Source organism: Pan paniscus, chromosome 16 (assembly GCF_029289425.2).
Source record: "Pan paniscus chromosome 16, NHGRI_mPanPan1-v2.0_pri, whole genome shotgun sequence".
Classification (NCBI taxonomy): Eukaryota; Metazoa; Chordata; class Mammalia; order Primates; family Hominidae; genus Pan; species Pan paniscus.
The window spans coordinates 74,716,975-74,728,408 of record NC_073265.2 but is presented as its reverse complement, the minus strand read 5'-3'; the positions used below and the strand labels follow the sequence as shown (position 1 = coordinate 74,728,408).

At 46.6% G+C, this 11,434-nt stretch overlaps 2 pseudogenes; both read right to left on the bottom strand.

Annotated features, from left to right (window-relative positions):
- Positions 1-2,072: 2,072 nt before the first annotated feature.
- On the bottom strand, positions 2,073-11,054 carry LOC117974325 (putative golgin subfamily A member 6-like protein 19; annotated as a pseudogene).
- Positions 8,952-10,692, bottom strand: LOC129394027 (uncharacterized; annotated as a pseudogene).
- Positions 11,055-11,434: the final 380 nt, after the last annotated feature.

The window sequence follows — 11,434 nt, the reverse complement described above, 5'->3', positions numbered from 1 at the left end:
CATCATCGCTCCTATGCTAACAATGAATAAGTTTCCCAGCCGCGAATAATTATAAGAACCTCTTCCTCATATACCAGCTGCAACCTCCGCTAGGTACGATACAGAATGTTACACAGCTACAGTATGTACATGGGGGAAGGGGGGGCACCCCCAGCAGCCTGTGCCCTGGCCTGGTCTACAGTTAACTCCACTGTCCCGCCTCAGCTGCCTCTCTGAGTAAGAAGATGGGAGCCCCCCTGAGGGAAAAGTTGCTTTGGTGAGAGTAAGGAGGCCGTCAGACCTCCTCCAAACAAACCAACTCCACCAACCTCTGGCTCTTAAATAACAAACATCATCATCCAGAAATGTAAGGACTCAGCCTTGGTCAAGGTGGTAAAGGGTCTGTTTGTCTCCCTCCATTAGACAAGGGTCTTGTCTTGCTACCCTAATGGTAAAGGGCTGACTGGGGAGGGGTTGTAGGGACATGGTGGGGGTGAAGACTCCAGACCCACTTCTCCAGGCTTATGCTGACAGGGGCCTGCTTTTATTTATTTTTATTTTTATCCCATGATGTTTTTTTAAATCCCGTAACTTCTTTTTCAGAACTTTTAAAAAAAACTTTTCATAAAACTTTTTTTTTTTTACTTTTTTCCCACAACTTTTTTTGCCACAACTCTTCCACAGTATTTTTTATCCCGTAACTTTTTCATCCCACAACTTTAATTCCTGTAACTTTTTTAGTTTGTGTTCTTTTAATAAACACACTTACATGGTTACAATTTTGTAAGAATAAAAACCGATTATCTCATGCCAAGCATGCCCAGCATTTGCACAGTCTCAATACCTTTAATACTATAGTTTTGAAGACACACAAAATTTTTAGGCAAAACAGCACCTTGAAACCATCTAATAATTTATTACATTGCAGTAGCATCACAGAAGCAGTCAATAATGCCACTTTAGACAAAAATCAGTATTTCCATCATGCATTCTGTGTATAAGAATTCATAAATCGGTAAAAGTCATTCTAAGAAAACTTGGCAAATACAGCTTGGACTGGAATTGGCATTTCTTTCTCTACTTTTCCTTCCCCTAGATTCTTTGTTTTAAGCTACAGTATTCGTATTTTAAAATGTTTTAAATTATTTTAAGACATTAATATAGCAGTTACATTTTTGAATAGTTATTTGAAAGTGACTGTAAGATAAAGTTTTAGAGAATCTATTTTGGATAGGGTTGATTTACATTTTCACATTTTCTAAAAATCAGCTTTGGTTTTAGAACTGATTGTTTTTCATTTCAGGAAAACCTATCAGGTTTAATCTATTACTTTAAAAATAATTATCATATATTGCAGTCTTTAAATAGGTATTTTGATTCTTTACTTCCCACAGAAATTCAAATTTATTCAGTTGAACTCACATTTTAAAATTCTATCTTTCTGCTGAACTCTAACCTTCTAATGTTGCCTTCTAAGCAAATTGAAAGCTGCCTTATACTGAATGAGGAAGAGAACAAATACTTGGCTGAATGAGGTACTGCAAGAGACTGCGTGCACTTTGAAGAAAGACTTGAGTTATTGTCATAGGATTTCCATCCTCTTTAGCTTTTTCTTAAACATATGACAAAATACCTACACAGAGAGTGGTATTTGAGTTAATATAGTACATTTATTTTTCAGACTGACATTCAGCTTAAATATGCCAGTATGTGATTTAATCCACAGGTGCCTGATGAACACATTGTTGTCAGATTGGTTACAGATGCTAAACGCTATCTGAAGGTCATTCCTAGTCATTTATACGTGTCAGGGTAAAAGTGAAGTGATTTGAACTATAAAAATACCTTTGAAATAATTTATCAATGTATTAGATAAACTCAGTTTCAGAATGATAAAGAAAAACTGTTAGACCAAATAATGTGGCTAATTAACAGTGGTACGATTTCTAGCCTGAGGGTTCAAAATGGACTTAAAGTAACTGTCTTTAAACTGAACTCAAAGAATGCAAAAGCAGCAAGTTCAGAAAATAAAAGGCAAGAACAGGAGCTTAAGTCCATTTTAAACCCTTGGGCTGGAAATCCTACCACTGGTAATTAGCCACATTATTTGGTCTAACAGTTTTTCTTTATCATTCTGAAACTGAGTTTATCTAATACATTGATAAATTCATACAATCTGGAAGAGTCAGTTGAAGTCACAAGGGCTCAATATTTGCAATCTTTAAGTGAATGCAGGCAATTCTCTTATTCAATCTGTAAAATCGTATTATTGATCTCCTATTAATGTCATATTTATAAAAGTATCATGAGGATGCCCAATGCTAAAAGTGGAGATGGTCTAGTAACTAGAAATGCCCACCCCAGGGAGCGCAGATACATCTCTCCCTACATCCTAATGATATGATGTATTTTGGAACACAGACATTAGAACTTCATGAAGTTTTAGCTGTTGATTCTTCCCCAAGCATCATCCAGTTATGATATAGGCAACATATGACTGAAATAATTCATTGATCATGCACATTAACATAAATATTACACAAAATATGCCTCTAACTGAAACTGAGAGGTATAAAAACATATTTCACTCTTCGTAAAGAACTTTGTGAGGAAATATAACTCCGTGATTGTATAGACACTTTCCTCATGACACTTTGACATTCACAAACAGTAGATTGCGCTGCAGTTTGTAAACATTTTAAGTTGCATAAACTGCTCCTTGATTTTCAAATGTAGTATAATACTGTCTACTAAAATTCCTTTTTGTTTCAACTAAGTACTCTCACATATATTAGTTTATAATAATGTTTGTTATTATTTTTAAAGTCTTTTCCATTCAAGAAAAAGAATTCCTATGTCAGATGGTTGAAGACTAGGTATTAGCCAGAGAGGTCTAGATGGTAAAATCCATCTTCTAGCTTCAAGTAAGCTCCATGAACATAGAGGAATGCCAGGTGTCACGCAGCTTTCCTTCACTCGAATTCATTCTTGACTAGAGCCTGTATGCCTGTTCCAGGGACATTTAAACTCTTAAAGGATTTCTTCTGATCTTTACTAAATACATTAAGGAGAATGCCAACCAGTGCCCTTTTGTGTACTGGGACATGTAGTCATGTGATTAAAACAGGGAACACGAACTCTGACTTTAAAATGTATTGTAGATATAAATGCTCTCAGCTAGAAAAGGTTGTCCACATCCACAGTCATGATGGGAGCCTTTCATTCCTCAGAAATAATCCCCTTTTAGGTCATCAAAAAAGAGTACAACTGCCACAGCTCATGATGCAATATCTTCATGAGCCCAGAGCACATGCAAATCCTAAGGGAACTACCGTAGTACAGTGCTCATTCTTGGCACCGGAACAAATGAAACATATTCTATCCTGCACACACCTGCCAGAGCAGGCCACTTTCCTCTTCTGGGAGATTTAAAAAGCTCCCCAAAATGTTATTACTCCCATCCCCAATACACAGAAAAAGGGGGAAAGGCTGTTTCCAGCGCTCCACCTTTAAACAACTGTAAATGTCAGTACTCACAGTGGCATATTACAAAGTAATAGACCGCGCACTTGAGGGCAAACCACATATTGAGCTAATGAAGAGCTCACTGTGATTAGGATTCGATCAAACATAACAGCAGAACATAAGGAAATTTTATTTGAATTCCGTAATGAATATACAGGCTGTACTAACATTAAAAAAGCATGGCAGCCTATCCCAAACCAGCAAGAACAGTTGTGTGCATATAGTGGGTCTTTGTGTGTTTGAACTCCCATCACATAAGGGCAAACTCGATATGCATGCTAGCGTCCTATAATTATCAAATTTAAAAAATGCTAAAGGATGCCAGAGTGAACATGAGGGAAAGACCCACTCTCATTTAACTTTTTACAAATAAATTTAAACTATAAATTGGAAACACAAATAAATTTAAACTATAAATTAGAAACACAAATAAATTTAAACTATAAATTAGAAACACAAATAAACATAAGTGGCTCTAACATTCAAATGAAGTAAATGAATTGTGTAGGATATTAACCCCTTAAACGTTTTTTTTTTTTTTTTAAATTTCTTGACCCGCTCTTAGATGATGGTGATGTTTAGCTCTCTGTTCTCGGCGGCCCGAAAAGAATGGCATGCAGCCTCTCCTGCTCCTCCTGCCGCCTCTCCTGTACCAACAGCTTCTCCACTCAAGCCTGGGTGCTCCTGGGGAGTCCTGCATTAGAGGAAGCAGCTGCTGGATCTGCTGTGCAGTGGGGTTGTCATGGGGGAGAACCCTCCCTGTCCTCTCCCGGTGCAGCCTCCATGCTATCAGTGAGGCTCAGCTCACTAAGATCTTCAGAGAGAGGGAGGGGGGTGGGAATCTGAGCACAGTGCGAGCCTCCCCTGCTCCTGCCTGCCCACCCCGCCTGAGGGCTCTACTCACCACCCTGCTTGTCCGCACACCCAAGCTCCTGTGGGACTGGGGCTCCAGGTACTGGTCTGGCTGCTGCTGCAGACTCGGAGCCTCTTGGCTCTTCAGCTCCACCTGCCGGAAGACCCTGGGCATGAGGACATGTGGTGGCTGGCTTCCAGATTCCTGGCCCATTAATAGGGTAGCGAGGGCACTGTGGGGCTCTGTGGCCTGCCCAGGCCCCTGGCCCCTTGCTCCAGGCCTAAGAGACTGGCTCCCTTGCCTAGAACCCCATGCCTCCTTCCCTAGCATCAAATCTCACGTCCTTTCTCCCAGCATTTAAACTGTAGGCCACAGACTGGTGGAAAAGCAGGCGGAGCCAACCACCATCTGCTAAGTGTGCTACATGCCTAATGTTTCCACGTATTATCTCATTTAATCCTCAGCACCTCTGCAAGGAAAAGGCTAACTTCCTTTTGAAGTTAAAGAAACAGAGACTTAGAGATGCAAAGTAGTTGAATTATGACCAGTGGAACCGAGGCCGGAATCCAGTTTGAATCTAAGGAGTCTTTTTTGTTTTTCTGTTTTGTTTTGTTTTGAGAGAGTGTCACTCTGTGTCCCAGGCTGGAGTGCAGTGGTGCAATCTCAGCTCACTGCAACCTTCACCTCCCGGGCTCAAGTGATTCTCGTGTCTCAGCCTCCCGAGTAGCTGGGATTACAGGCATGCACCACCAGGCCCGGCTAATTATTATTATTATTATTTTTAAGTTTAGTAGAGATGAGCTTTCACCATGTTGGCCATGTTGGTCTCAAACTCCTGACCTCAAGTGATTGTCCTGCCTCAGACTCCCAAAGTGCTGGGATTGCAGGCGTGAGCCACCACACCCGACATAAGGAGCCTCTTATACCACTGTCTCTTCCTCTGTGATTGGGGGGCTCCATGCCTCTAGCTGGGATGATGATGTCCAGACCTGGGAGGACCCCAGGGCTACCCACCTCTAAAAGTCAGAGGGCAGGAAGCAAGAAACAGTCATAGGACTGCCCCGGAGGGTGCTGGGGTCACCTGTCCCCAGGCTGCAGCTGCCTGTGGCCTGGCACCTCCCCTCCCCAGAGGCTGGTGCCCGCCTCCCACATCTTCTTGGATGGGTCGGAGGTTACAGTCTCTTTCAGCTCACCCGACTTCTTCAGCTCCTTTACTTGCTGCTCCGGCTGCAGTGTGCTCTTGTTCTCGTTGTTCTGGACAGAGAGAAGCAATCAGTGGCCACCCACTAAAACTGGAGACCCCAGAACTTAGTGTCTGCCTCCCATGGCACCGGGAAGGGTGGAGGCAGGTTAGAAAAATATCCCCTCTCTCCCACAGCCATCAGAGCAGGGCTCTGGCTCACAGATGCCTTTAGAAGTACCATTTCATGTGAAGGCTACAATGCCCCATTTTACAGGTGGGGAAACAAAGGCCTTGAGGGCTAGGGAAGAGGGCAGCCTCCCCAGGTGGGGCAACGCACCAGCTCCTCGAAGCCGCTGCGTGGCTCGGCCCGCTGCTCGTAGAGGGCTTCCCACCCCAGCTCCAGCATCCTCTCCAGCTCCCGCAGCCTCTCCAGCTCCTGCAGAGTCTCCTGCTGCCACAGCCTCTCATCCTCTTGCCGAAGCCTCTCCTGCTCCAGGAGCTTTTCCACCTCGTCCAGCAGCCTCTCCCTCTCCAGCAGCCTCTCCTGCTCCTCCTGCCGCCTCTCCTGTTCTAACAGCTTCTCCACCTCTTCCAGCAGCCTCTCCTGCCCTGGCAGCTTCTGTTCACACAGCCTCTCCTCCTGTTCATGTAGCCTCTCCTCCTGTTCACGTAGCCTCTCCTCCTGTTCACACAGCCTCTCCTCCTGTTCATGTAGCCTCTCCTCCTGTTCATGTAGCCTCTCCTCCTGTTCACACAGCCTCTCCTCCTGTTCACGTAGCCTCTCCTCCTGTTCATGTAGCCTCTCCTCCTGTTCATGTAGCCTCTCCTCCTGTTCATGTAGCCTCTCCTCCTGTTCATGTAGCCTCTCCTCCTGTTCATGTAGCCTCTCCTCCTGTTCACACAGCCTCTCCTCCTGTTCATGTAGCCTCTCCTCCTGTTCACGTAGCCTCTCCTCCTGTTCACACAGCCTCTCCTCCTGTTCATGTAGCCTCTCCTCCTGTTCATGTAGCCTCTCCTCCTGTTCATGTAGCCTCTCCTCCTGTTCACGTAGCCTCTCCTCCTGTCTCCTGTTCAGGAGACTCAACATCTGATTGTTTTCCACCTCAGCCTGGAGCTGTCTTCCCACACTCTCTAGCTCCTTCCTTAGGTGGTTGGTCTCATCTTGTAGCTGCTCCACCTTAGATGGCCCTGCTGGGGGCTCTGGGGCCAGGGGTTCAGCTGACAAAGGAAGCAGACAATAAGGGCCTCTGGATTCTCAAAAAAAAAAAATCCTCCCTTCGGTGCACAGCTCCTCCTCTCAGGCTTCCCAAACTTGGCCTCACTGCTAATGCCTCCTCACACCCAGATGGTAGCCAATCTTCCAAGTCACTTTCAGATAGAGAGCACTGTGGGTGGCGGACAATGGGCACTCCTCCCTCTTTACTGATGGGGACACTGAGGCTCATGGAGATGACAAGACTTGTCCTCTCCTGGCACAGACCTCTTTCCCTCTGCCTCAAAGCCCTTCCATCCACCCACCTCCCTGGGGCATTCTAAGTCACCCCCACAGCCCTCTAATGCCAGTCCTGCTGCCAGGTCATGCCAGCCCCATCTTACCCGTCTGCTTTTTGAATTTGAACAAGCTCCTCCCAAGCTTCTGTACCCGATGTGTCTTATGCTTCTTCTCCTCCTTAGATGTGCGAACCTGCCCAAAGCAAAGGGGGAAAAGGGCCCTGGAGGGAGGGGCTGGTGAACCTCTAGAGACAGAGTTTGAGAAAGGCCCACCCCCCTTCTGCCAGTTTGTGATTTGGAAACGTGCATTCATTCAACAAACATTTACTGAGCATGTACAGGCCAGGTACAGTTCTTCATAGCAGAGATATAAAACAGCAAAGGACAGACAGGAGCCCTTGGCCCTGAGGTTTCCATTCTAGGGGCCTTTAAATCTCTGACTTTCAGAGCTAACCGAGACCTTTGATACTCTCTACCTCCTCCAGAAACACGAGCATAAAGAGGAGAGATGGCTTGTCCAGACTCAAAAAGCAAATTAGGGACTGAGGCAGGGCAGAAATATGGACCCCTGACAACCAGTCAGGCTAGTGCTTCCCGGAGAGGTGACAACCCCAGGGCATGTGTGGCAAGGACTGGAGCAGAGGTGTCTGGAGAAGAGAGAGTCAGCAAACAGGGCAGTGCAGAAGAGCCATGCTGCATGTTCTGTGCTCTGGGGTCCCTCCAGGTGAGACCTGGGTGCCCAGCTCCCCATTTGCCCTTGGCATCAGGGGCCCCTAGCCCCTTTCTTCAGGGCCCCAAGAGGAAACTGGAGTCCAGGATTGACCAGCTGTAATCAGGGGACCCCACTGGACTCTTACCGGTGAATTGATGTTTTCAGTGAGTTGACTGATTATTGCGGAGCTTGAATCCAGGGCCACTGCTAGTTCTTGGTACTGGCTCTGAGGTGCATGCAGAGAGAAGGAGTTGGAGGAAGATTGTGGGGAGGGGTAGAGAGAATAATCATTAGGGCTGGTGGGGGTGTGTGGGCTGCCTCAGCTGGCAGAGGGGCAACAAGCCCCTGCTGTGGGAGGAGGTTGGAGGGCTGGCCTGCAGGGTCACTGCATCTCGGCCCAGGGCCTCTGACCTCCAGATCCTCCAGGGTAGCAGAGGATGCACGACCCTCCCCGTAGATACCTGTTGCTGACTGCAAGAGATGAGAGTGCACATGGAGATGTTCTGTCCCCCCTCACTGTCTAAGCCCTCTGACTTCCTTTCTTCCCCCATCAACTGGCAAAAGCTTCTTTTCTGTCTATCTTGGACCCTTTTTCCCATAACTCGTTTGTGCCAACTTCTCTCATGGTTCTTATCTCCCCACCATCCCACCCTGGGGCCCTTTCAGTGACTCCTAAAGGGACAGCCTGATGGCAAGTGGCTCTTCTCATTGGCCTGGCTTCCCCTTGAGACTGGGGATGAGGAAAATCAAACAGCAACGACCATTTCCTCGGTGTCCTGGGTGTTTGCAGCAGGCCATGTACTAAGGATTCACATAAAAGCAACAGTAACGAATCTCATTTAAACTTCACAAATGGAAGTCAAAAAATACCACCTCTATTATACAGATGTGAAAAGAGAGGCCCAAAGACCTCAAGCAACTTGCCCTAAATCATATGCTAATCAATCCCAAATCAATCCTTAGCAGACGGAGAGGCAGGATTCAAATCCAGAATTCTTAACCAGTACCCAACAGTCCATCTACAATCTTAACAATTACCCTCTACTGCCCCTTGGACCCCCTGTCCCCAGGACCCTGGCCCGCCGAGACTCACATCCCCAGGTGAGTGGTAACCACCAGAAGTGGCTGTGTCAGGGCTACTGCCATTGATTTTCTTTTTCCTGTTAGCTCCTGCTGGAATGCCAGGGCTCTTCCTCTGCCAATATGCTTTTAACTGTGGGAAAGAAGAGCAGTAACACTCATGAGAATGATCAGCCCCTACAGCCACATCCTCCTTTACAGTTTTGACAAAATACCCTTATATACCATCTGATGTAATGCCACCAACAACTGTACAAGGTGTTGTCACAATCACTTAGTGACTGAGAGGGATTGATATCATGGATAGAAAAAAAAAAAAAAAAGAAAGATCAAAAAAGGAACTTAAACTTAAAGGACTGGAACTTAAACTCAGTCCTCTGACTCCAAGCTCTGGGGTTTTGCCATGAATCAGCAGCTGCCAGGGACCAAAACCAGGGGCAGAGGTAGAAAAGTAAACATGAAGCAGGCAGGAGCTGTAGGCCGTGTGGTTTAGAGTCACACATCCTCACAGGTCTGCTAGCATGAAGAAGCGCACCAGTACCTCTCACACTTTCATATCAATGTGTCCTCATGGCAGAAGGCAGCTTTTGTATTAAATCCGGGAATTTATCAGAAAGAGGACAACCCAAGCCTCATTTCAGAGCGAAGTCTGGTATACGCTTGGAAACCTATGTGTCTGTCATCCCTAAGTACATTAATGCATTTTCTCAAGAGAATCAAGGGAAAATGATGCTTCAGAAAGATGTCCCACATTTATCCTGTGGCACTCAAAGTACCCCAGGTTGAGACGATATGAGGAAGATTCAAGCTGTCAAGTTCAGTTTCCCAAGATCTATTCCACAGAAGATGAGCAAATCTCACTTCAGAGGCCACTCACTGAAGGGCAGTCTGGTCCCAGAACCGTGGAGAACTCAGAAAAAAATGTGAAAGTCTCTCTGGAAAGTAGAAGCCTGGGAAAAAACGAAACCAAACCCATTCTCCCATTGCCACCCAGAGATACTGTGAACATTTTGAGCTCACAGGGGAAGTGTAGGCTTTTCCCACTGTCAATGTCTATGTGAAGGGAGTAAGGCAGCCTGAAACCTCTTGCTCCTAGGTCCCATAGTCTCCACTCCCCTTCCAGCTGGAAATTTGTGCTGCAACCAGAGGAAGCAGAAATGGGGTGAGAAAACTTAGGGGACTGGGTTGTACGATCAAAGGCCGGTCTTGCAGCAGTAATGACAGTTCCTAGGGGCACTGTGACATCATTGCATTCCACTCCTCCCAGGGGAGGGGACCACATCAGCGCGATGCCCGAGTCGCTGCTCCACGATGGGGGAGGGAAACACACGGTTTCGACCCAGGTCCCCAGAGACACCAGCCCAAGAAGCCTAGGGAGGTCGAGCTTGGGGCAGCAGGAGGGGAGGGCAGAGTCTGCAGTAGGGAGCCCCGGGAGTCACCAGCCCAAAGCCACCCAGGGATGACTGGTGAGGGCAGGGCCTGGGGCTGGGGGACCCAGGTCCTGGGAGACGCAAGCCCAAAGAGCCCAGGGAGGTTGGGCTTGGGGTGGCAGGAGGTGAGGGCTGATTATGGAGCAGGGAGCCCCAGGAGTCACCTGCCCAAAGTCACCCTGGGGTGATTGGCAAGGGCAGGGACTGGGCTGCTTGCTGAAGGCGTGGGGCTGACTGACTAGGCTTTGGTTGGGGGAGCCCAGAGGGGCTGGGGTTGGGGGGCCCCATCTGGTATGCCTCAGGAGTGGTATGGACTCTGGCACCGGTCTTGTCATCAGAGGGGATCTGTGGCTGGGTTGGGGGCCATGACCTGGTGTGTTTTACCTTTTTCTTGGCTGCGGCCAATTTCCCCTGTTGTGTTTTTTCTGACATCGCGGGGTGGGGAGGGAGGCGGGGTTGGGGCCACAACAGCGAAATACCAGTGAGCGCTGCTCAATGCCTCCAGTCACCTACCAGGCAGCTGTGCAACTGAGCCACAGGTGGCGTAACCAGGGCACCAATGGAACGCAGAATAGGGGCGTGGCCTTAATGCTCCAAGCCCATTGGTCAGTGAGAAAGATGAAAGGGAAAGGAGGCGTGGCCAGGCAGCAGCATGTCCAGAGGGACCTGTGGCATCATAAGGAAAGCTGCCCAGGCAACCGCTGTCCCCGCCCACTCAGAGAAAGGGGAGGGGCCGCCCACTCTGGGAGAGGGGAAGGGCTGGGTTTTGCTTTAAAACTTTTAAAACTGTAAAAAATAAACTTTAAAAAATATATGTGTATATACTTTATATATATGTGTGTCTGTGTGTGTGTATCTATGTGTTCCTCCAGAGCTGTCTTCATTATGCAGTTTCTGTGCAAAGTCTGTGATTTTGGCCTATATTTTTCATCTTCAAATGGAGTACAAGAATTACCAGTATTACCTTAACTGAGATATAGATCCTATAAAAATGGAAAATCCATAGCATGCTTGATGATTAAGGAAGCCGACTATAGTATCCAACATTCCAATAAGACAAAATAATCACAACAATTTCTCTTTTTTGGAAAAATGTTTGTCTTATTCTCCTACATTATTGTTAAGATTTCTTTTAAAAACAAGAAACATGTCTAATATCTTTAAAAACACAAAGCTTTTGG